This window comes from Ischnura elegans, chromosome 1 (assembly GCF_921293095.1).
Source record: "Ischnura elegans chromosome 1, ioIscEleg1.1, whole genome shotgun sequence".
Taxonomy (NCBI): Eukaryota; Metazoa; Arthropoda; class Insecta; order Odonata; family Coenagrionidae; genus Ischnura; species Ischnura elegans.
The window spans coordinates 47953243-47978516 of NC_060246.1; the positions used below are offsets into that span (position 1 = coordinate 47953243).

The 25274-nt window shown below is 39.4% G+C and overlaps 1 protein-coding gene across 3 annotated transcripts in view; it reads right to left on the bottom strand.

The window, feature by feature from the left end:
- LOC124159516 (discoidin domain-containing receptor 2-like) overlaps positions 1-25274 on the bottom strand; it is a 562201-nt gene that overhangs the window by 302862 nt on the left and 234065 nt on the right. The gene's annotated exons all lie outside the window — the stretch shown is intronic.

Genomic DNA, 25274 nt, shown 5'->3' on the forward strand with positions numbered 1-25274 from the left:
TGAGGATCATATTCCACCACTGTCTCGAAGATTAATTCTTGCATGCATATTTTACATGCGATTAAAAAATATTTTCAGTGCCATGCATTCCATTATTTATTTCATTTTAGGTGTCAATATCGTTGATTGATATGTATCCCAATGGATAAATAAACAACTTTGCTCGAGCAAAACACACCTTTTCAGTGTTCTTGAGGTTCTTTTGAGATAGAGATGGAAAAAGGCAAATTATTATTAAATCACACGAGCGAGAATAAATCAAATGAGAGCAAACATGATAATAAGGTTAAGATGTGTTTTTCCCTCAATTGACCTCGGAAAGCAGCCGCGTTTCTTAAAGTCCATTAAACACACTAAATGGGCATTCAGCTAACCCTGAATGTAAAACATTAACTCATGTGAACAACTCTTTTGGGAATAAACTCAGATAACTTTGATTTAACAATAAAACTTGATAAAGAGACGATTACTTGATACATCGAAAACGATACCCGAGCAATGGATTAATTTTTAACACCAAAACACCTGAAAACTACGCTTTCATGCATGACCAATCGAAATAAGTATAAATGTAGTTTTCGTCATGGTTTGTTAAATTATGATTGCTTGAATTCTTTAAATATTTAATCAAGCATTCAATGATCATGAATGTGCGGCAATAAAATATTGAAAATAAAAACCATTGCGAACATCTTCTTTAGTTTTTCGTATTCACTATCAAATTTGCAGTGTCTCTAAGAGGAATAAAGAGGAATAGTGAAGGGCCTTCTTCCCTTCGTTGAAAACCTGAACACTAAATAAACTAAAAATCATAAAAAAACGTATCGCTGAGAACATAAAAATTAAAAATCAGATATCATTTAAATAATTGTTATTTTTCGAAGAAACATCAATTTTTCCTACCAAATCACTATTAAAAATAGAAAATATTTTGATTGATACATTTATTATACCCGGCACTTGCTTCCCCCAGAGTTACCCATTTCCAAAAAGGGGAAGCAGAGTATAATTTCACTCATATTTATTTATTCATCCGAGAGCGTAGTCTCACATATATTCATTTTACTCAAAAAAAGTGGTAATAACATGTTTGGATACGATTTATTCCGTTCCTCCACTTTATTCTTGTCTTTGATTGGATAACACACGGAAGGTTTCATAGGTAAGTCTCATGCACATCATTTCATCACTAATTTCGTTGGCGGAAGAAAAGCCCATGTACTCATAGGCAAATAATTTGAAATGGTAAAAAATAATTAAATCCCTGCCTCTAAAAACTCATTTTAAGCATGAATATACAATGGAAATTACCTTTTTGCTGTACAACCAATATTTCGAACGAGAAAGAGTCCACAAAGGTAATATGGTAATACTTCAACTACTTCATTGAAAAGCCAATCTATTGTAAGTATGCAAAGGGCACACTCATATCGACGGCATGACCATATTTTGGCATTTAGGTGTCGCAACAAATATAGATTTTGGTGGCGTGTTAGAAATGAATTTAATAATTGAGTTCGATGTAGATGCGGATAGTGCTCTTTCGGAGGCAATTACAATTTATCAATATAATTCCTCTTTTATGATTAATGAGTAAAATTCTTGGAATTTAGGATTAAAGGCACATCTGAGATATTTCCACAGCATCGATTTCAAATAGGGATGTATGCAGATAATCGTACCGGTAACAGAAGAGATTATCAGAAGTTGACCAAAGGTTTTGCAGCAATGCCGATACGATCAAAGAGAGCGTAAGAGAGTCTGCTTGGTTTAATGAAATTTCCTCGAATTAACAAGCATCCCCGTGACATGCGATAATCCAATTAATTTTGCACACCAATATGCAATCGATGGGTCCATTTCAATTAATTCATAAATGCATCCGGAATAATAAACTGAATTGGTTTCCAGTTCATGAATCTTTAATGATCAAAATGAGAGCAGACTTGCAATAATTAACGATATTGAATAACGAATTAGTGTTAAAAGATACTTTTACACGAACTCAAAGAGGCATTTCTTTTCGTCCGTTTCATCAAGATCTAATTTTTTGGTTCAATTTCATGGATGAAAAACGAAGTGCATGAGCAGTTTTCATTTTTTCATATTTAAAGTGCGACTACTTGACGAAAAGATAGCGCAATAGGCAAATAAGTATTCTTGCATGTCAATATAATGTCTTGAGATCTCTACTGCACGTTCGGCTATATTTTTATCTTTCATTAGTCGATCAGTGCTCCAAAATAGAGGATTAAGGGTATAAACCCATATCTTACAGAGGTAAATCATCTGAATTGCCCATAATACAGACACAGAAATTGGCAAACTTTATTAGCAAGGCATCATAGGACTTTGATTTCGCACCATAAAGTATATTATGGAAAATTAAAAATAGGAATAGCGTTATTTCCTTAAAAAAAAACTTAAAATATTGCGATATATGATTAGTTGAAAATAAATGGACTAGAGTATATAAAGTAGTGCGTTACCGCATGAGATTTGGTTTGAATTTAGTGAACAAAGCGTAGTAGGTTCGCTGGTATTTATTACCTCAATCGACTTAAAATAATGTTACATAATACCGTTATGGGATTCTATGACTAGTTTCCCTCATATTGAACATTGTATAACATCAAATAATTTGTGAAAATATCAGCATTATTGGACTACGCATTTGAGTTACTTGCAGTACCTTCTGCGAAAACTGTTACTCCAGTAATAACCTTGATTCTGAATCTGAACTAAATCGGTCAAAAGAATCAAATCACAAATACCTGCGGATCAGTCGTAACGTAGGCGCCTTGGGCCTTAACTTGATTTGAGGGTTTCCAGGATCTCAGGAGGTGGCTTCGTCTCCGATTCAATGGGTACCAACCCCCTCGGCGGCGTCCCTTTTCCTCTCGCCTAAGCACCAGTTTCCGTCCCACCCACACTCGCGTGTACACGCTACCGCTCTCGAGCGAACACATCGGCTCAGTCGCCTCGAAAATCCCAGCCGTCAAAAGGGATGTCTCTCTCTCTCTCTCTGTCTTAGCCGTCTCCTCCTCCAATACCGACGACGCACGGAACAGGCGTCTGAGGTGAAGTGTGAGACGACGACCAAGGGCACGTCACGAGGGAGAGTGGGCTTCAAGTTCGCGGGCGGTGCTCGTGGTACCTCGCATGGGAAGCACAGTCGAACCTCAGATTTCCCACAAAAGAGTGGTTGTCAAAAAGCAATGGTTCTACTCTACAGGTGAATACGAGTTATAGCGATACTCAAGATGAAAATCATCTATTCTAATGGTAATGGGAAGACACCAAGGAGATGCAAAAAAAAGAGTAAATTCAATGTGCAACTGGCCACTGTTTAGCTATTTGAAGCCGCAGACGTAGCTTGAGAAAATATATTTTAAAGAGCGACAATGAACGTTTCAAGAATAATTTCAATAATTTACGTAATGGGATGCAAGAAACGCTAAATTGGGTATTTTCAAACCATACTGCGTGGTTCTCATTGATTAAGGATAGAAAATTACGAGAATTAATTTTAACCAAATATGAACACAAATAAGTTTGAAAGTGATAAGTAGGGTAAAAATTCCGGAAAAATCCGAGAGGCGAAGGCTTTAAAGAGTAACAAATGCCAGTTTTGATGCTGACTAAAATAACATTCATAAAATTATTAAGTATCATGACAATGGTTCGGTGAATTTGAAGTTTTCCTTTGAAGCAACTTATGTTTACCAATAAAACTTCAAACAGGTCAAGTGAAAAATAGTAAAAATACTAAACAATGTATATATAAAATAAAATTCCCTCCGTAGATAAATAAACTGCGGTAATGTGTTAATAGCATGCTCGTTAAGGGCAAAGTGTAATCCCATCGAGACGGCATAGAATACTTTCTTGGAAGAAAATACTTAGCTTGTGGATATTATAGATGGATGGTCGATAGCGCAAGTATCATAAAGCGAATGCATAAAATAACCAATTCCAAAGGCCTAAGTAAGTGAAGACTTAGGTTGACTATCAATAAGTTCGCAATTCTTATTTATTTATTTCTGAATATTCTTCATGTTCCCGTGGTTATTAAAATACCATCTCTCCTAATTTCACAAGAAAATTAATTCGGAAATGGAAACACATCTATTCATCTGATGTTTTAATGAATGACTATTTCCTATTTTCAATAAAAGTTAGAGCAACAGTTTTCACTATGATAATACGAGCACAAAAATCTCGTCAGGAGATGGTAGAAATTAGATAATGAAACTCTTCTTCCGAAATCAGTTAATTTGAAACGCTATTTAATCTCTCCTATGGTGAACCTATCTCTGACGACCTCGAGAGATTCAGCAAATAGGAAAGGGAGGGGGAGGACTAAGCGGGGACGAGCCGCAGTTGAGGGGAGCTGGGAATTATAAAACAAACTGAATAAGGACCCATCCTCTGTCGTCCATGAAATTCGAGCACAAAGATTTTCAAATCATTTTAATTCCGGCAGAGGGACAGAGGGAAGTGGAAAAGGAGGGAGCAGAGACGAAGCTTAATTTCACACTTCTCCCTCCTCGAGTCTCCCCACCACTCTTCCTTCCCTTATTTTAACGAAAATTGTCTTATCAAAAAGGGAAGGCATTCCTCATAATCTATATTTATCTCATAAAGAGAAGGAATCTCACGGAATAAAAGCAAGTTGCCAAATCGTTTCGAGAGGCAATCACTTTAATGAACGCAAGATGAAGACGACAGTAATCTCAGCATTCCCCTTCCACCCCCCTCCTTTCCTTCATCTTTCCCCCTCCCCCACTTCCTCCCTGCATAAAGCTCTCGCAGACCAACCGTCGCCCTCCTCCCCCTCCCGTCTCAATTAATCTCCGCCACGCCCACAGCGCTGCCTACCAGCGCAATGAGGAAGGAGGTTTTCCAGAAACAATCAGCTGCTAGAGACTGCCGCTATCGTGCCATATGCAAAGATATTAGACTCGACCGTAAAATTATGCGACGTAGTGCTCTTCTTGAGAGCAACAAGTACGATTTCATTTGTTTTTCTATTTTTGGCAAAGAGTTAATGACAGTTAGCTTGCATTTCTACAGTAACTTCCCACTTCTTCTTTCCTTTTTTTCAAACATGTCTTTTCGTAAAAACAATTACCGAGAACAACAGTAAACAAATATATTAAAGTCACTAATTCAACAGATTTATTTTAAAATGTTTGCCTTAGTGTTTAAACGAATAGGCTGAGTTGAAAAATATAACATGCAACCCAACTTAAATACCATAAATATAAGGATCCTTTCAGGTTTCAGTAATCATTGCGTTGTCTCCGATTCTCGTTGATGAAATATTTATTTTCAAGCGCCGGGTAAGATATCTGCTGGATTGTTATTGAGTCGCTGCATGCTCTATTGAAGATTGAAGCTCATCGCTCTATAAATTTCTCAAGGATGAAGGACGATTAAAATTGGACCTATTCTTATTTCCAGCCGTCTATGGGCTTTGTATATAGGGATTTTTTTTATTTTACCCACTATCCATATCATATCATGCACAATTTTTAATACGTACATGCCTAGGTTTAAAATATATACAGGCATAATGGGAATACATTTTTTGGACCAATAACAGCCGTGAGCATCACCTCTGTCCTCGCTATGCGAATCTATGCTTAAGCTTTCAGTGCTACACCCTTAGGATTTTATGTTCAGTTGAAGCATTTATTCATATAAAGAAAATCTATTATCCGAAATAAAGGAAAATTTCCAACAGGATAGGAGTATGACTTAATATTATAGCACAATCCAAAATAATTTCCGTGAAATTAGTCTCCAAATCTCGAATTCTTGCAAAAAATAATCAATAAATGTGTCTCAGAACTCATATGCGAAAATCTCAGTCGTAAATTTGAAAGAGAATGCATTCTTTTGAAGGAAGCCGTGCCCTAGGGATAGCATCAATCCTTCATCCCCCCTCTCATCTTGAAGAATGGAACAAGCTCTAAAATACAATTTTCGCTTCGGTTACCCCATGGTCCCCCTCTCGGCAAACCTCGAGCCCAAAACGCCCCCGTACACATCTCCTGCCCTGATACCCTGTCCCTCCCCTCATCCCCAAAAACGCACACCCTCATCGTCCCGTCTTATTTCTCTTTATTAGGACGAGTAAGTTTTTCCCTCCTTTATGGGGGAGCTTTCTCAACGCTGGCGGAGGGGGGAAAGAGGAAACAGAATTGGATAATGAGAAAGCTGGAAGGAGAGGAGAGAACACAGTTGGTGCCGCAGCTGTCGGAGGAGGGATGGGCAGGCGTGGTTTTCCCGGCGAGGTCGTGAGAGGTCCCCGATACCTATCCCCAATCCAACGCAGCCTTCCGCCTCCTACAACGCGCTAAAGTGGATACATTTCTATCACTCATTCTGCTCCAATACGGAGGGAAAGCTGGGTATATGTTGGTGCGTGTGTGTGAGGGAAAAAAAGGGATATCTATATTGATTGATTGATCGATTGAGCGAGAGGTGGAAAGGTGAAGAAATTGATGAATGGCCATACGATGGACACATGGTGATTTTTGTCGGTGCCGAGCGCGATTGCGAAAATCCGAGAGAAGGGAAATAAATGACAAAAGTAAACAAGGAGGAACGGAAAGATTTGTGCTCTGAAGTAAGACGGAGAGGGAGCTCCAGCGCGGAGGACAAGTTGAGTCAAGGGGAGGCGAGGCAGAAGTAAGGGAAGGTGGAATCCGTAGTAGCGTGGAAATTGCTCCTTGGGAAATTGTCTTATTGGATTTTAGATTAGAGAAGCTGGCAGAAAAGGAGAGGGATTGGAGGCGAGGGAAAGCAACGGAGAGACGCAGACCGGATTGTGAGGAATAAGGGGTAAAGTAGAAGAGGCATGAAAATAGAAGAGCGGCGACGAATTAAGAGTCGAAAAATATATATTTATGACAAACGGGGTAAGGATAAAAATCATGACTTTTGTTCTCGTAGCAAACCTTTTACTTGCATCATAACATAAATTATATTGAATGAAACACAAAAAATATTAACATTAAGTAAATGAAGTTTATATTTGTAGAGCTGGATTAAAGAAGTAGGCAAAAATTGAAAAAGAAATATGGCACCAGCGTGTTTCAAATACTCGTAGTTCCATATAAATCGATTCCGAAAGTTATTTTACCTGGCATCGAGAATTGAGCGGAGACAAACATGAATAGCTCATTGTCAAAAACAAAAAAATGGCTTCCTTCTTGAACCTTTCTTTTTCTTAAATTGGGAGCTTAAAACACTACAATTTACGCACCAGGGTTAGAAAGAGAAGAAAAAAGACTTTTATAATCTTAGAAGATTAACGAATGAGGAACAAAAACTTTTAGATGAAGCATTACAATAGAATAATATCCTTTGAGAACAACATAATAATTAAGCTTCACTTAATAAAAAAAGATTCCACATGCATAATTATCCCAGGAGAAAGAGAAAGGTAAAGGCGGAAAGGTAAGAAGGAGAAAGGTAAAAGTCAAGGGCGGAGAAAAGTGCTTAAGAGTTTTGCGAAACCGCCTTGAGAGCAGACGGCGTGAGTCGAGATAGAGGAGGAGAATGACTGAGGAGTAGTTTGAGAAGCAGAGGGAAGAGAGTACGTGTGTGGTTGAGGCTGATCAGACGTGAATGCCGGTGAAAGAGGAGGCGATGAAAGGGAGGGAAGCAGAGTGGAGAGGTTATGCTCTTTCTCTCCCTTGAGAGAGGAAGCCGGCAGGCGAACCTTCGAGGCAACGCCGTGAGACAGGAATTCAGAGAAAGAGTATGTGCTAAGGGACGGATTAGTGGTGGGAAGAAAAAGGATATGAGAAGTTTTTCCCCCGATCCCACACCTACTCAACTCCCACACAGTTCCAGAAGATGTTTCCCGGGAGGGTGAGCGAACGGTATCGGATAAGAAATGGAACGAGGGCGGGTATATCTATATGGTGAATGACCGATCGGCGTAAAGGGTCCCTATAGAGGTTGCTCTCATTGGCTCCTAATTAATTGACGGGCCGATAGGCAAGTCTCTCCCAGTGATGGAGAGAAGTGAAAGGATCTTTTTATATCGGAGAGAAATGGATTGGGATGGAGTGGGAGAGCAACACTGATTTCGTTGAAGAACAGCGTGGGGAACTATACGTTGTTCCTCACTTTATTTCGTAAAAGTCGCATTAAAGTTATTATTCCCCATACCCCCTCTAATTTATTCGTGTTCCATAACTTTTTGTGGTAATCTTCCATCCAGGCTGATTATATGGCATCATGACGTGGTTAGTGTGAACAGCATAAAAGAATAATCGAAATGGTAATACAATTTTGAAATAAAAGTTATCATGTAGGATATTCCTTCAATTTTAGATAGTTTCAGTTCATTATAAACAATGGAAGTAAATGTTACAATTCATTCTTCAATTCTGAGAGTGAGACTACAATTAATTAAATATATACTCCGGCTAATTTTACCATTTAACTTAGAAACTCTCCCGATTTAATTCTTCGGTAAATCCATAACTCCTGCCTTCCTTCATACAAATAAGACTTTTTCTTTCATTCTACATTCATTCCATGCCAGGTCATTTCATTATATTATTTCAGCTACCATTCTTCTTATTCCTAGTGCAAGTTTTCTCTACTCTCCAAACATTTTCAAGACCTATTATTTTGGGTATCTCTCTTTAAAATTCCCCTTTTTTTGTCCTCCACCCTTGCATATTCTTTCCTTTAATACTAATACTTATTAATACTAATTCCCGATTCCGTCAATGCTATTAGCCCATTATGTTTCTAAAAAGTTATCTCCATGCGCATATTTATGCGTTAAATTCAGAATCACTTTTTGACCATCAACTAGTAATATACCAGCATGAAGGCACTATAACATAATCCATATTTCAGGCAATATCTGAAATTACTTGGTGATACTAAGGTTACCACGATTCTATAAGTCATATTTTCAAAGATATTTTCACTAACGGACTTGCGGGTTTTGGTCATCTCGTTCCTGCTTACCTATGTTGGCATAACTTGCCTCCACTCAGTCCATTTTCGCGTTTACCAGAGGACCGCAAGGATCGAGATGGACAGGAGATAGAGCACGCAGGTCTACCTTTCACTGTAGCTTCCCTTGTTTACCTGGCACGAACGGAAGAAGCACTCGACGATTCTCTGTTTCCCTCTGCAAACGTGACGAGGATTGAGCCCCATCGGTGAACTTGATCCTCGATGGTAAGTTCTTACGAGACGGAAATGTGAGGTAACTGCTTTTGGGGTAGAGGGAGGGCGTGATTTCAGTCTGGCGCAGCCTTTTACCTCGTCCTTTCTCCGGAGCACAACTTTTATCTCGATCACAGAATGTCAAAACAGCAAAACCGTCCTCCTGCCATTGCTGAAATCAGCAAACACTAGTGTACAGTTCCTAAGCTTGGATGGCTATCGAAGGGCCTAAAAGTACATTTTCAATACATTAAAGAACTATTATTTCTAACATGGAGAAGGAAAAGTTAAAGAATAAATAAGAAAAAGTGAAGTTTTGAAAATAATGAAATGAAAAAAAGAGCTAGAATGTAACTTATATGTGTATAAAAATCGCCATTAAACAATTATGAACTTGCTTTAAACTGAAATCAATTCAGTACAAGGACTTCATTATAAAATGGCATGATATTGTAAATATATGAAAAATAAAATGCCTCAGGCTTCCATACTTTTGAGAGTCAGGATATGGTCACATTCCAATGCCATTCTAATGATAAAGCGGGTAATGCCAAACGCAAAACAAGCATAAATAATTTATTGGGTCACAAGAGCTTTTGCACGCCATAAGTATAATATTATAATCTGCTCCCATCAAAAGGCTTCCAATAGTCATTTCTATACAGTGAAATTATTTTGAAAATTAATAAAATAATACAGGAACGCCACTTTTTCTGATTTAAATCCTAATAACTGAAAGGCTGTCGTCAGTTTACCTCAGTCATATGGTGAAAATGCCCTTCACTTTGATTTTCTAAAAAATCTATTCGCAAACCGGACATGATAGTTTTTTAAAGCTCATGATATCTAGCTTGTATAAATTGATCACAATTAAAAATTTCAGCTAAAATTTTAAGATACCGGTTTTTTAGAAAATAAATATTTAAAAAATAAGCAAACTGATGGGACCTAAAAATGTCGTAAGAACCTTCCAGCCGGCAAGTTAAACCGAGGATTTCACACCAGCAAGAATAAAAGAACCCTTTTGAACGAATGAGTATAAAAAAAGTTAATCCATGAATTTATCAATAAAATTATATTTAAATCATGATAACAGCAAACATTTTGTAACTGCTTTCCCACGAAAGGTTTGGTTCACTACAGCGGGCCGTGGATGAGATGATCTGAATGATTGCAAATAAATTAAGCCGGTGATATTTGAGCAAAACACATGAAGCCACGCTTGAATGAGTGTATAGCTCTAGGGGAGACGAGGTGAAATTATTGGCTGCGACAGAGGAAAGCGATTTTCAAAACGCGTGAACAGGGAGAATGGGGAAGGGGGGAGGAAGGCGAGCAATGATGGATGGGAACAAACATACGCGGAGACGCATATTCGCGTTCAAATGCCGTGTGTTTGCCTACAGGGGATCAACATCGAGTAATGAGTTTGTCCTCCCCGTGGTCGCTGGGGAGAGGGGAGGAAGGTGGGACGCTGTAGGTGCGTTCATCGGAGGTGAGAAGGATGGTGCAAGTAGCAACCAGGGCGGGGCTGGTAGCGAGGTGAATAAACACTTATGAGGGTGGCAGCTAAATTTAGGGATTGACTCATGTCGTGGATAGGTCTCCAGACGGCCCCGACAAAGATTCTATCTCGAATTGAGCAAGAATACGCAAGCAGGGGGGCAAAAAATTATAATCAATGGTAGGCGTGTTAAAGTGAAGGAATCCCAACATCCAACGTATAAAACACTTTTTTATTATTCAGCGTAAAAATGATCATATGTATATTATAGCGCATAAGGTTTTACTTTGCTACATCCAAGCCAAGTAAAACCATGCGCACTATATTTGAGAAAAATCAAAACGCCCACTTCTCGACTTAAACGGAACGCATTAGTTGGAAATTCTGACCTTAAAACTTCTTGTCCCAAAATCTATCTTTGATGGCTTTATTCAGTCTTTAAAAATTTAATATTTGTCACTAAATCTGACCAGCTTAAAATATTCCTAACTCTTTGATTTACGGAAAAAGAATTTCTTGACGTCTAAAAATCTAGCAACCAGATATCTACATCTACATAATACCCCGCAAGCCGCCTAAAAGGCGTGTGGTAGGGGGTGTTAGGACACCAGCCGTTTACAGCTATTTAAAAAAAAAAAAGAAGTTCTCTAACGACGTTGGGACAAGCGTTCATTAAAGTCCTTTATTGTTCGGGGGAATAACGAATTCTGATATCTATCCGTTCGGCAAAAAATCTCTCTTAATTTATCGCTTCTGTCGGACCTGGAAATATAGTGTGGCTCTAAGATTATGTTCTCTGTGTTCCTCTTAAAGATATCCATTCTTAATTGTTCAAGCAATCTAAGCCTAGCGCGCAGCCTCCGAGTCTCCAACGGCTCCCAGCCTAATTCGCTTAACATCTGGGTAACACTGTCTGTACGCCCGTAGCGGTTTTTGACGAAACGCGCAGCCTTCCTTTGTATCTTATTCAGCTCGCGGATTAAGTCTTTCTGCACTGGATCCCATACACTCGCTGCATATTCAAGGTGCGGTCGGACGAGAGCGAAATAGCACCTTTCTTTTACTTTCTCATCCGAAAATCTTCCCACAATACGCTTGACGAATCCTAATTTCTTCAGGGCTATGCCGCAAATATTCTTTACATGTGTTCCCCACGTGAGGTTCGAGGTTATCGTAACTCCCAGGTACTTCACTTCGTCTGTTGCCTTTATGTTAATGCCATCCACTGCATAAACATTGTTAGTGTTGGACGAATTCCGCAAAAAATGTACCGCCATGCATTTGCTCAGATTAAGTTCGAGTCCCCACTCTTGACTCCACAAATGAACGTTGTTTAAGTCCGATGATAGATTTCCATAGTCAGAGTGGTCACTAATTTCGCGATAGATGACAGCGTCGTCAGCAAATAAACGCATTTTACTGCTAATGCGGGAGCAGAGATCGTTAATGTATATAATGAACAACAGGGGGCCGATTACGCTTCCTTGTGGAACACCTGATGTAACTTTTACAACATCAGAGCTAATTCCGTCAAGAACTACTTTTTGTTTACGATCTCTGAGGAAGTCGCGTATCCAGTTTACAACTGTTTCGTTTAATCCGCATGACTGTAATTTGTATAAAAGTTTGTTGTGAGGTACAGTGTCGAAAGCTTTCTCAAAATCTAGAAATAGTGCGTCAACTTGTCTTTTCGATTCACCAGATTTTATAACGTCGTGAAGAAAGAGCGCGAGCTGTGTTTCGCAGGATCTATTTTTTCGGAATCCGCACATGGAGCACAGCAAACCAGTATACGCCTTAGAAGATGCAACTCGTAGTACTTTTCAATTCTACGATCAATAATATAGCTTGCCTTTTTCCAAAAAGCAGTCGATTCGTAAGCTATGCTTGAATTCATTTTTTACGACATCGACGCGTATTACACCCGGGAAATGGATAAAAGTATAGAGCTTCGATCGGAAGGAATGACGGCATATCAAATATCTGATAGCTCAATGAAAATATATGGACGTCGTAATGCGGGAAGTCGGTAATGAGGAAGTGGAGAGGTGACGAGGGCATCCCGCCGATAATTCAGGGGTGGAAAAGGAGGAGGGGGGCGGGGGTCCCTCGAAGGGTCGAATGGTGCGGGCTCTCGAGTTTTCAATGAAGAGATCAAGGGAGAGTGCGCACTACGGATTTAAAAAGGAAAAACAAGTACAGCATAAGTGCAAGGAACTTAATCCAGTTGGAAAGAGACGGAATCAATTACTATGAAAATGCAGCTGCATTAAATGCAATGGAAATTATATCGTTGGCAGGAAGTAGTTGGAGGAATTCCAAATGCCAATAGGTGATTGCTGACGTGACAACTTGGCAATATTAAATATATGAATTTTGAATTCTAATGCATCCCGAAAGGTATACGAGGATTGACCAATTTGAGCACTACATATGGACTAAATATGGAGATATTACCAACGTTTCACAGGTAGTGGAACATGACTCGAATTCAAAAGGTAAAGTCGGTACCGAAGTAACTTGGATCCAGAAAAAGTGAAATATTTCTTCAAAGTAGAATTATGAGTGGCCATGACGTATTAAAAAGAAACATCAAAGATATAACGACTGATTGTGAATAAGTCAATGGAAATGTAACGGAGTCTTTTCTAAAGAATCATACTTACACTCATTATATGGTATTAGTTCGAGGTAATAGGGCAATTTGTAGTTCCTCCTAATATATGGATAAGTGGTAATAGTTTAAAGGAAAGGGAAAAAAGACTACTCACAGCATCACACTTTAAATGATTTTTTAGCGTACTCAATAACTATATTTAGGTAGCCATACGAATCTAGTACTTTACTCAATATCGCTAAAAAGAATACGTAGTTTACCAAACTTTATATAAATAAGCCTTTTAAACTTTTATGTGCTATACTTAGAGAAATATTTGCCCGCATGAATCAAGTTAATTAGTTTGAATTCCGCAAAAACGAATCCAGATGTGGTCAGCGCTGAGCTCCGATGACAATAAAGAGACATTTCATTCACAAAGATAATATGCAAGCGGTAAATGGTAAGTCATACATGGCATCAGTCAAAGAGGTTGCCTCTCAATATTTCTCCTGTTTATCGCATGCGGTCTTCCGACTTGGCAGCTTCCCCACCTTGCCTTCAGCTCCCAAACGTCACAGTGAAGGGGACGCAGAGCAGGCGCTTCACGTTCCTTCCTTCACCACGCACGTAACACACGTTTTGAGGTTCGTCCTCTTGGAAAATTCCCAATTCAGCAAAACGCGCCCACACCATCGAAGGAGAGGAGGACTAGATAAAGAAAGAGAGCGAGGTAAACGAGCGCTTTTGCATGGCTTGCATTTGAGGGACTGAAGGGCCGTATATTTTCCTCGTGCGGCAGTTTACATCAAAACTCGCCTCTAGTTTCTCAAGTGAATTTATGACAGAACATTCCCGCAGGGCATATACTTCAGGAATTCTGGCACTCTACGGTGATGAAGTTTACAAGCGCGGGGCATGATAGCCATAAACATCGTCCAATATCACTTGCATGCCACCACCCGCTGAGAGACACATTATTGCCACAAAAAAAGAAAATTTCAACGCGTACACGCCATGCAATGAATTTAACTAATAATGTAAGACTGATATATAAGCACTTAGCTTCATTGATAATTTGTGACACAAATTGTACGCTTTCAAGTGGAAATGGTGTTAGTAATCGATTGGATTCTTTGGCGCACATCGATGACCACTGGGTACATGATAATGGCCTTTTCAAAAACTATTATTTCCCTTTCCATTATTATATTTATCATACGATGCACCTGATGTAATTCGTAAATTGGTCTGATCTTACAGCTGCAATGATGTAAGCAGGCATGAGGTCAAACTGATATTCACAATCAACTGGATTTCCACACAAAATATAATACAAGTAATCTAATAATTTTTTGAGCTAAGGTACGCAAAAAAGGGAGATTCCCTCACCTGCCATCAATGAAAATATCGGCAGAAGCTACTGCATCCATCCCTTATTTAATATAAAAATGAATAAATACTTGAAACAATAGTAGAGTAGATAACAGTAATTGATCAAATTATTTTATATTTTACAAATCCGTTTTCCATTGGTTTATAACAAGGTATTTATAGCTAGGTAGGTATTTATAGTTATATCTAACATGTAAAGTAAACTATCGCTTTATGGCGAATAAAAATGACATTGTGAAAGGAGGTTTTCCGAAACTACCGCATCTTGGAAAAAATCTGGGCAATATAGTTGGACGGTCAAAAAAGAAAATCGTAGTGTGGTCCATCGAACAACCGTTAAGAGGAAGATTAAAATTAGTTAAACAGTAATCAATCTCTAAGAACAGTTGCAACTATAAAGAACCCAACATTACAGTCCGTAAAGAAAAGAGTGAGAAGGAGCTAAGGAACAATTACTTTTAGTATTTATCACTTTTCATATCACTTTTATGTTGGCTAAAGTGGAATTTGGTTTTAAAGATTAAAAAAACCTTTACAGGGCATAAAAGATTTTTGGTAAAATAAAAATGATTTTTTTAGCAATCAAAATTTCACGTTTTTCTGTTCGCATGTAAAGCTTTATCAAGTTTATAATGTAAAATTAAATTAAATACATGATTTAGCCAGTTGGGAGATTAAGAGAAAATCGCAGATCGTTCGTTCAAACGCGGTTTACTGACTAGTTAAAAGATATAACGGATATGAACTATTTATACAGTAAACAAGAACCAGGACCGTTGAAAATAGTATCCACTTGGATACCGTAAGAAAGGACAGCCAGAGGGAAAAAACCAATGATTCATTTTCACATTTCATATTATACGTGTCTCTTTTTTACTGGCTAGTGCTAAGGAATTTGGCTTTAAATATGAAGATCAGCCTTTGCAAAAATTAATTACATGCCGTTAAATATAACTGCATTTTCGAAAACAATAAAGTTTTTCCTCTTGTATACCAAGATTAATTATGAACACTTCATAAAGACATGATTGACACAGTTGGAAGATCAGAGAAGCAAAGCACAGCGTGCTCTGTTGCGGGTGGATTAATGACTGCTTAAAAGATTGAAAGGGACAATAATACATTTCACGGTGATCAAGTACCAGGAACTGTTCCAACTACGGAGCACCCTAGGGTATTGTTGGTGAAAAAAAATTCAGAAGGTGCAGAGCGGATACCCTTCACGCGGAGCCAGTCAGGCATTCCCTCTTCTAACTTTATCGCGCGATAGACACCTGTACTGCGGCATGCACAGCACCACTTTAGCGGTACTACTAACTGAATGTATGCACCACCTCCCATTCATGGGAGACTCCCCCACTGATCACGGGAGAGGAAAGTTTTTTTTTTAATTCTTCGAGCCTCATCTAGGCTCCCATGCGGACGACACTGCTGTCTATCTTTTCTCCCTATTCCTCACCTCCCGTTTACGCTGAAAACTCGTCCGTTCCCCAAATCAACCCTTTTTCCTCCGCTTCTAGAGCCAATTCACTCGAGCAACCCTTCCGCGCTCGGACGCTATAAAGCGCGAAGCCGACGAAAGGTTATATTGCGAGCGCGCTCCCCAGTGCCCGCCGCGCCGCACCGCGATACCGGTGGGGTTAAGGTCGGGCGGCGGGCGCGGTGTTGGCTCAGGGGAAACGAACGGACGATAGGAGGGGGGAGGAGGAAGGAGAAGGGGGCGTCGGTGACCTAACCCTGGGAATCGAGGTCATTAATTAGTGCAGCTTCCAGCGGAAGAGAGAGAGAGAGAGAGAGAGAGGAATAGGGATGATGAGAGAGAGGAAACAGTGAGGGAAATCGAGGGAACGCAAAGCGTGGAGGAATATAACGCAGGCTGGGGGAGGTGGGGGGTTGGGGGTGGGTAAAGCGAAGGGAGGTGGGGGTTAAATTGCGGTGTCAAAAGCGAGGGAAAAATCGTAGCTTTGTTTGCTGTGACATCTGTCAAAAGCGTCATTGAATTGTGATTATCATTTAAGTCCCATCACGTCGCAATTAGTCCTCGGGCCGTTCCGATCGGGTGAAATATGGCCACGTTATTTATATTTCACGGATGAAAAATGAAACAATTCAAAGTTAATCTGGAACGTTTTCGCGTTTTATACAATTCTCTTTGGAATTGTATGACTAATGAAGAGTGAACTGCACGCTCGCATAGAAGAAACTTCATTTTGATTCACGCAGAGCAGACACTCGGCTAGCACAAACCACTATATTATGTAGGAATGCCCCTGAAACCATGGAGAACGGAGGAATTTTTCGATGAGTTCAGCGAAATATTGTAATAATTTATTCTACCATTATTAGCATCTATATTTTGATATTGACCTCATTATTCTCGAAAAATATACGTGGTTGTATCATGATATTAGAAACTCTTGATGATGCAAATAAAGCTAAATTAATTTTAGTAACATCCTTATTCAAAAGCAACTTCAGCAGGAGCATTTAATCGAATAACAACGGCCTTGGCTCACTCAAAATCAAATATTTTCGTCGTATTATCATTAGATTTGTAAAATGCTTAGAAGTGTCATGCTTTGAGTAATAAAACCAAACCAATTGTAATGTTGATGGTTTAACTTAATTATGCACATTGTACAATTACCGTAAGATAGGACGATTAATGGACATTTAGGCAAAATTAGCTTCGTATAATTTTAAAACAAAACCTAAATACGAAGATAATTAAAGAGAAAAATACGATGGCAGCGAAAAGATGAATGGTCCTCATAACTGAAAGATTATAAAGGAGAAAAAATGGATATGTAGTAATTGGAATATCAATGAGTATAGCAAGTAATTGAGGCCTTGATGACACAATATTGTGATTATGTTTTCCGTAATCTATCGCTTACACCGGAAAAATACGCTTAATGAATTTCTCTAAGTTTAATTGTACGAATTGAATTAGGAAAACATCAAAAGATTTTATTGAGGCTATGAGAGAGATATTTGTTAGAGGTTTATTCACAAATACATGGAGGCAGAATTTAATTAACAGGGTAAAGGTAACATTGAACCTCCATTAAATCTAATTCCAATTGATAGGCATTCTGAAATTGCAACTGCATAACTAAAATAATGTTATTTATAGTCTCACTCGATTTATTTGCTAGGTACCACTTCCTTTGATCATACTTTTTTGCACAGTGCGAAATAGAGACTTTTAAAAAATTATAAATTTCATTTTGTACCTGAAATATGAGATATATTTAGGCCCAACAGTTTATGCAGTAATTTTTACTCGTTCCGCCGGCCTCGGCGGCGTTGGGGTAAAGTCCTCGCCTGCCAAACCGTAGGTCGCGGGTTCGAATCCGCCAGGGTAGGTGGTCCCTATCCAGGGCATGGATGTTTATGCTGTGCTTCGTCAATCCTTCGTAGTGAAGGCCTCTATGTGCTGTTTACGGGGAAGTTGATGAATAAATAAATAAAATAGTCAGAATTGATCAAAGATAACTTAATTCCACGTTCTCGAAGTTTTCCATCAATGTAAGCATTTTCCATTTCATGTTAATAAAATAGATGTACGCCCCTTACGGACTAAATTATTTCAAATTTAATCATGCCGAGTAAAATTCTATGAAATCAACATGACCGAAGATGGAGAGCTCTAGGGATTTCATTGATGGAAGTAGCAATAAAATTAAATATCAAAATAAAACCCAACTTAATACTTACCCTGACGGGTTCAACAGTACTAAGTAAATCATTAATAGTATTTTAAAATGCGAATAAACAAATGAAAAGCACATAAGGGTGACGGCAAGTAAATTGCATATGTTTTTTTCCAGGAAAAAGGACTTCCTGCCTGTGCAAAACTGTCTTCTCAAAGGGATGATTTGGCGACAAGAAACATGATAGACAAAGGAAATGGGACAATCCTCGGGAAACAGGGCCTAATGATAGAGCTGGGTCGAGCAGGAGTCCGCTGTCCGACAGTGGAGTTAAAATAGAAGTCTGGAAAGAGAGACAAGTGAGGGGGGGGGGGGAGAGCTGAAAGAGGCAAAAAAAAGAAAACCAAGCCGGCAATCTTCGTCTTTGCACTCCCTCAAATTTACTATTTGCGAACGAAAAAAAGAAGCACTGTGTATGGAAGAGAGGGAGAGAGGTTGGAGGGAAATGCTGAAGAAAGAGTAGAGTCCGAAACGGAGGGCTTTCAACCACACGAAGCTCCACCTTCGCCTCTCATCCACGCAGAAAAGCCCCCGGTAACGCATTAAGTCTCTACTAATTAAGTCTTTTGTTGGATCACCGGCGTCCGGGTATGCGGGATACCTTGCAGGAATGAATGCTCGAAGAAAAGTAAGATGAAAAAGCCCATGAGGGATTGAAGCGTGCGCATAAAACAAGCTGGATAAAGAAAATGAGAAATGTTTTTCGTTCCACCTATAAAGTAGATAGAAGAGAAATAAAAAAAGAGACGGAGCCTCATTATTTAAGTACCCTCTTGTTCAAAAGATAAAAGCATTTGAGGGAATGCAAACAAAAAAATTCTGATTGGCCTAATGAAAGATTTTTCGATGAGGATTTGCTCGAAACTTGATCCGGTACCTGTTTCCTGTTGGCAAGTGCTTAGAAACTAGCAGCCCATTAGCTCTTTAAATTTTAAATACATAAAACTATGGGATAATGACGGCATCTCTACCAAATTCTGAATAAAATGCTCGTTTCTTCCCAATGAGTATACATTTTTTAACTTAAGGATTGGAGAAAGGCAATTTTCAGTTGCATCTTTTTGTTTTACCCAAATGGGCCTTATTATTTTAGCCCAAATTGATTTGTATCGAAATTTTATATCGAAATACATTTTTAAATATCAAAGTGAACAAATATTGACATATGTTTCAGCTAATTAACGCTCAAGCGAAAAAATATTTTGGATTGTATAAAGAAATTTTGAAATCGGGAAAATAAAAATAGAATGATTACTTCAAATAAACATTTCGAAATTATTTTTTAGCTATAAAGTTCTCAGTAGCAGGCCCAGTATCAATGTAACTGAAACGTAAACCTTTAGAAACGTATTAGAGTACAGATGTGATATAATCAAGCTGTAATATCTCAATTATCCGTTTAAAATACATTGAAAAGAAATACACCATTTCTATTCGATGACAGACTGCTATGAATTCCACGTTTTGAGGATTTACATTAATTAATTTATATTAAATATTACATATGGTATCAAAACTAATATGCTTATTAACTACACAACCTACTATTAAGGTTTTTCTAATTGGTAATGACCGTAATCACAACCCACGATCCGCGCTGTTGCTCGAGTGTTATCCTTTCCTTTTCCTACAGCCTCCAACTTTTAACTTAAAGGAGCTTTGCGTGGGAATCGCAGACAAGGAAGAAGCCTAATCCTTAAAAACAATTTTCTTTGCCCTTTCGAAGCTTCAAGTAACCCTCAACGGTCTAGTGGCAGGGTGGGGCTGCTATTATCCCGCTAAGAGGGAAGAACGACGGCATAGAGAGAGAGAAAGAAAACCCAATGATAAGCCAATTATGATAGTGACACACACGAGGACGACGTGCTGAAGGGGATAAACAGGCAGTGAACTGGGATTAGGGGAAGAATAAGATCCTGAAACGGGATAATAAGGCCCGGTGAAATTCGAAGCCGACCCGGACAAATCCCCTCAGACATATTCTTAACCGAGGCTGAGGGGGCGGCCTACTCCAAGCTTTCTAACATGCCTTCCTTCCCATCCTTCCTTGGGCCCGAAGCTCACCTTCCCAGCCGCCCCTCTGCGACACGACACCGGGTAGCACGGAAACGTTCAAACCACCCACTGCTATCTGCGAATCTTTGTAACTGTGGTTTGAAAGAGTCGGGTAGCCCCCAAAATTGGCGCGGCCACACCTGAGTTGAATACGGAGATATTTTGGATACTACCTATATATAAAAACCTAATCGATTGTTCGTTTCTAACGATTAAAATAATAAGAATGCAGGAGCTCATGACATACACTTATCTGAAAACGGGATAAGATTGACCTCTCAGAATATTTTAGCGTCACTTCACACTTGAATTATGACAAAAACAATCTAGAACCTATATTCATCTTATCTCAATCCAAAAATTAGAAGCCAATGAAATGACGAAAGCTCTATCCTTTCCAGAACTAGCAATGGTGAAAGCTCAGTTCTTGCCCAGAAGGAATGGACTCTCAAACAACTATAGCATTAAATCTTGTTAAGTATTTGGTAAACAGTTGATATTTTAAAAATACATAACTATATGAGTGATAATTTATTTTCGTTGATACCACTATGATCAGTTGATAATCAGTCTACCAAAAATTCCTTTTTTCACACTTAGGTATTGAAGCTAGAACGTTTTCCAATAGAGTAGAATCAATGAATTAAAATGAAGTCAACGTTTTAAAATGAACTCCTAAAAAGCAACTTACATTTTTTCTTTCGAAAAACGTGATTATCAGGCCAAAGAGTGTTCAATATAGCATCATTTTTGAGCGTGTCACCAAAGGAACAAAATCCCTCCCTTCTATGGTGATTTTACTTTTTGCATAAATTTTAGAGCCAAGAGAAGATTGTATAAAGAAATATACAATTTGAACACTGAATGACCATTCAATGTGAGTTTCAAGGGCTGGGGGAGAAAAATCTCCGAAAATTGACTAATGAAAAACCAAAGGAATCCGCTTATCAGTCACAAACACAAACTTCTCCGTAATCCCTGCATATATTTCGTGGATTAGCACCCAGAGATTTAAGGCTAACTTTCTCAAAGAATTCCCATCCAAGAATCAGTCGTCACCCCTTACTCTATCGATCGGTCTCGGCAACCTTGGGTAGGCGGAGCACTTATTTTCTTTCCCGTTTCACGAATGCAATTCGGGAAGAAATCTGCATAGCGAATAGAAGCAGGGGATTCGTAGGTTGGTGGTGGTGCAGGAGGCGTGGGAGCGGATGCGGCCCGAGTGCAGGATAGACGACCGAAGAGGAGCCGAGTGCGGTTGGAGGGAACGGGTCGCGGGAAGCGGGGAGGGATGGGGATTCAAATTTCTGCATTTGCATCGCCGCAGATGATACCCTTAATCAGACCTAAATCTCGCCAGTATCTTCCCCATCTTACTCCCTTTTTAACTCTTTTCGGCGCCCCCTCCCCCAAACTCCTTCAGCCTCTTAAAGGCTGCTGACTCTCCCTTCCTTTTTACCCTGCAGTCCATTTCTTCCGCCCGAAACCCGGAATACATTACTAAATCCCGAGCATCAGCGATGCTAATTTTTTCGCCCGTCTTTCTCTCTCTCGGCGGCGGTGGGAGATTTGTGGGTAACGAGATTTCTATCTCACTCTTGCGATTATATCCCCTCTCCTCTCTTCTTCTCTCTCTCTCTCTCTCTCTCCCCTTGAAGCTTCTTTACTTTTGTCGTCAGATCGTTTGCCCTCTCTTAGAATTTCTCCCGCTAAGTTCGCTTCTTCCCTCTTCCGCGGCCGCAAGCTCGTGGACCTCACCGAAAGAAACCCAGAACGCTATTTATGCCCTCGTCTCCTTAGCCCTCTGCTAATCCAGGTCTTTTAAATAAAACTTAACTTTTCACTCGGTCTTCCCCCGATGATCGCCTACAGAACTTGCTCTTGTGGTGGTCTCAGAAAATCAAACTCATAAAAAGCACATAAATTCTGGGATGGCGACTTTTAAAAGGAAAAAATAGGATTAAGGACACGAAAAAGAGAGAATCCAAAATATTTCAAACTTAAAAAAAACTGAGCTTGGATTAACAGCACCCTACTCTCTCACAATAACCATCTCGTAGATATACCAAAATGCATAAATGATAGTTAATAATAATATCCATTTTCCGGTGTTTCATAAGCATTTTAACTTGATTCTTCTTAAATAGAGCATACATCAGCAAGATATTAAGCAGATTCCCTTCGCTACATCAGAAAAATATTTGAGCAACATAAATAATTAAAATATACAAGTTATAAACCTTATGGATGTAAAATTCCAGATTTAATTTGCATAAAAAATAAATTGCACCCTAATAATAACGCTCACCGTAAGAATCGAAACGATGCCTATGTTTTTTACCTACACATTATTGCTTTATTGATCAAGTATAAACACATTATTTACAAAACATGGCAAGTTATTGCTGGGAGAGTCATTAACTACTATGGTTCGTCATCATTCAGCCAGAATGCGGAGTCACAGCAGTTTTGCCGTCACACCCCATTTGCATGGCCAAATCTGAGCAAGAAGGCGTGCGTTGCGGCATGTCTCCATTCAGTTTACGATGGCCTTCTTAGTTCGTCGATCCGCATCTTTCCCTGCAACCCTAATTACAGCTAACGGGCTTCTTCCTCTTCACTCCTTCCGCTTCACTTAAAACTTTGCGCATTCATTCCAACAACCCCTCCCGCACTCCGATACACCCGCTCGCCACTGTCATAAAACTCAACGACGCCCCGTCGTATCGTTCCATACTACTTCACCATCCCTCTCCACCCAACCCCAATGCTCACTACAAGCTCAGCCTTCGCTCCGTTACGACGCTTGTCTTTACTCATCCATTCCATGCCGCTGCCCTTCTCAGTGTCGCCCTCTCTGCTATCTTTTCCGATAGCCACGTGGGCCAGCCTTCAAGTGACTTGAGTTTGTATCTTTGTTTCTCGGGCCTTCCACTGCCTCACGACAGGGAAGAAACAAGGTTTTCGCAAAAATCCTGTTCCCACGCTTTTTCTCGAAACCAGACCGAGAATAGGAAGGATACGCTGGCATAGAATAAGCCAAGGTCAAAATCAAGAAGCCAAGTCCCTTAAAGACTCGGACAAAATTCCCGAATGAAAAATAAATCAACACAAACCATGCATTGTGAGATATCGATGATCTCGAAAAATAAACGCAAAAGCAAAACCAATAAAATTTTTCAAGCGATGCTATAGGTGAATTTACCAATATACGTGATTCATAGCGTAGTGATTAAAGACGATAAATAACATTTTTTGAGTATTGAGGGGAGAAATTTTTGTAAAGATATGTCAAAAAAATATGTATGCGTTTCGAAGTACATAAACAAGCATATTTTCGAACATACAAATAGCTTAGACTCTAATACAGCAAATTTGAATTTGACATTTATCAGGGAGACATGACGATTTCATGGTGCCATGCTAGAAAATGTTTTCGATGGGATGATAAAAATGCTTCCTACAGAGTAAGTACTTGAAGTGCTACTACTCTCAGCCTGCATGGGATAGTAAGATTTAAAATAATATATACGAAAATTGCTTTGGAAAACGCCTGTTTTACATTTAATCCTACCTTTCAATTTAATACTTCCTTTTACTGGATTTGTACCTTAAAAACTACATTTGAACTATTAGCAAAGACCTTAGGTAAAGAATAAAGCGTCCTGAATATTGGCTGTCAGCAGAAAATGTGGTGTTCGTATCGGAAGTTCCGCAGATATCACGGTGAGGGAATGGATGAGAGATCATTAGCAGCCTTAAGGGACGGATCCAGGATTTCTTTCCGAGGGGGGAGCACAAGCAAGGCTGTAGAAAGGATTTTGTACTGGCGGGCACAAGGATACCCCGTAATACAAAACGAACGCAGTGATAACGGGACCGTATTAAAAATCTTGCATATTTTTAAGGGTCTGGGGCATATGCCCCCGTTCCCCCCTCTTGATCAGCCTACGGCAGCCTTGTTGGCAGCCTTTGTGACGGGTTCTTAGGTATGAGGGAAAGGATGGACTGTGAGAAGAATAGTTGAGAATAGATCTTCCCACTGAGAGCGGAAGTACCTATGCATGAGGAGACGATAAAAAGAGGACAGTGGGAGAAATGGAAACGAGACGGAAACTTTGGCAAAGAGTGACGACAGAATAGTCTGCAAGCCAGGAGTGTCACACAGGTGGAGCGTTTTCGCCGCCGTGAATCACGTTACACTTAGTATAGGCTCCCAAAAAATACATATTAATAAAAAATACCAAAATATAGGAAATAATACTGAAAAATCTTTCAACGAAATATTCTTAACTGAAATTGAGACAGAAAATAAATTTAATTAACTTATTTCTAAATTCACTCTCGTGTGAGTAGAACTAAAAAGGAACTTGAGGCAAAAAGCTGGACATGAGAAACGATTTTGGAGAAGCTGATAACCGTAGACGGGTGGAAAATTAAAACAAGGAATAAATGCATGTTAAAAGAATGGGAGGACATTTCTGAAGATATAAACAAGTAAAGGAAGAAATTTGGAAGGGGATTCCAATAGGCAGACGATTAAAAGGGATGTCGCTGGTCTTCAAGAATAATGAGAGCGTTGGTTCAAAGGGGTCGGTGGGGTACGAATGCGTGGCATTCCGTGATATACGGGCGCAAATGCCCCACATAGCCAGCTAAGGAAGATATGGGGGGTCACGATGGTGGCGCAGCGGGGAATTAAAGAACCTCGCCGCGCGCACTTGGAAATGTTAATTTTTTCCGGAAACTACGCTTTTTTTTTACATCCTCCACTTTGTATATGCACGTATGTATCTGC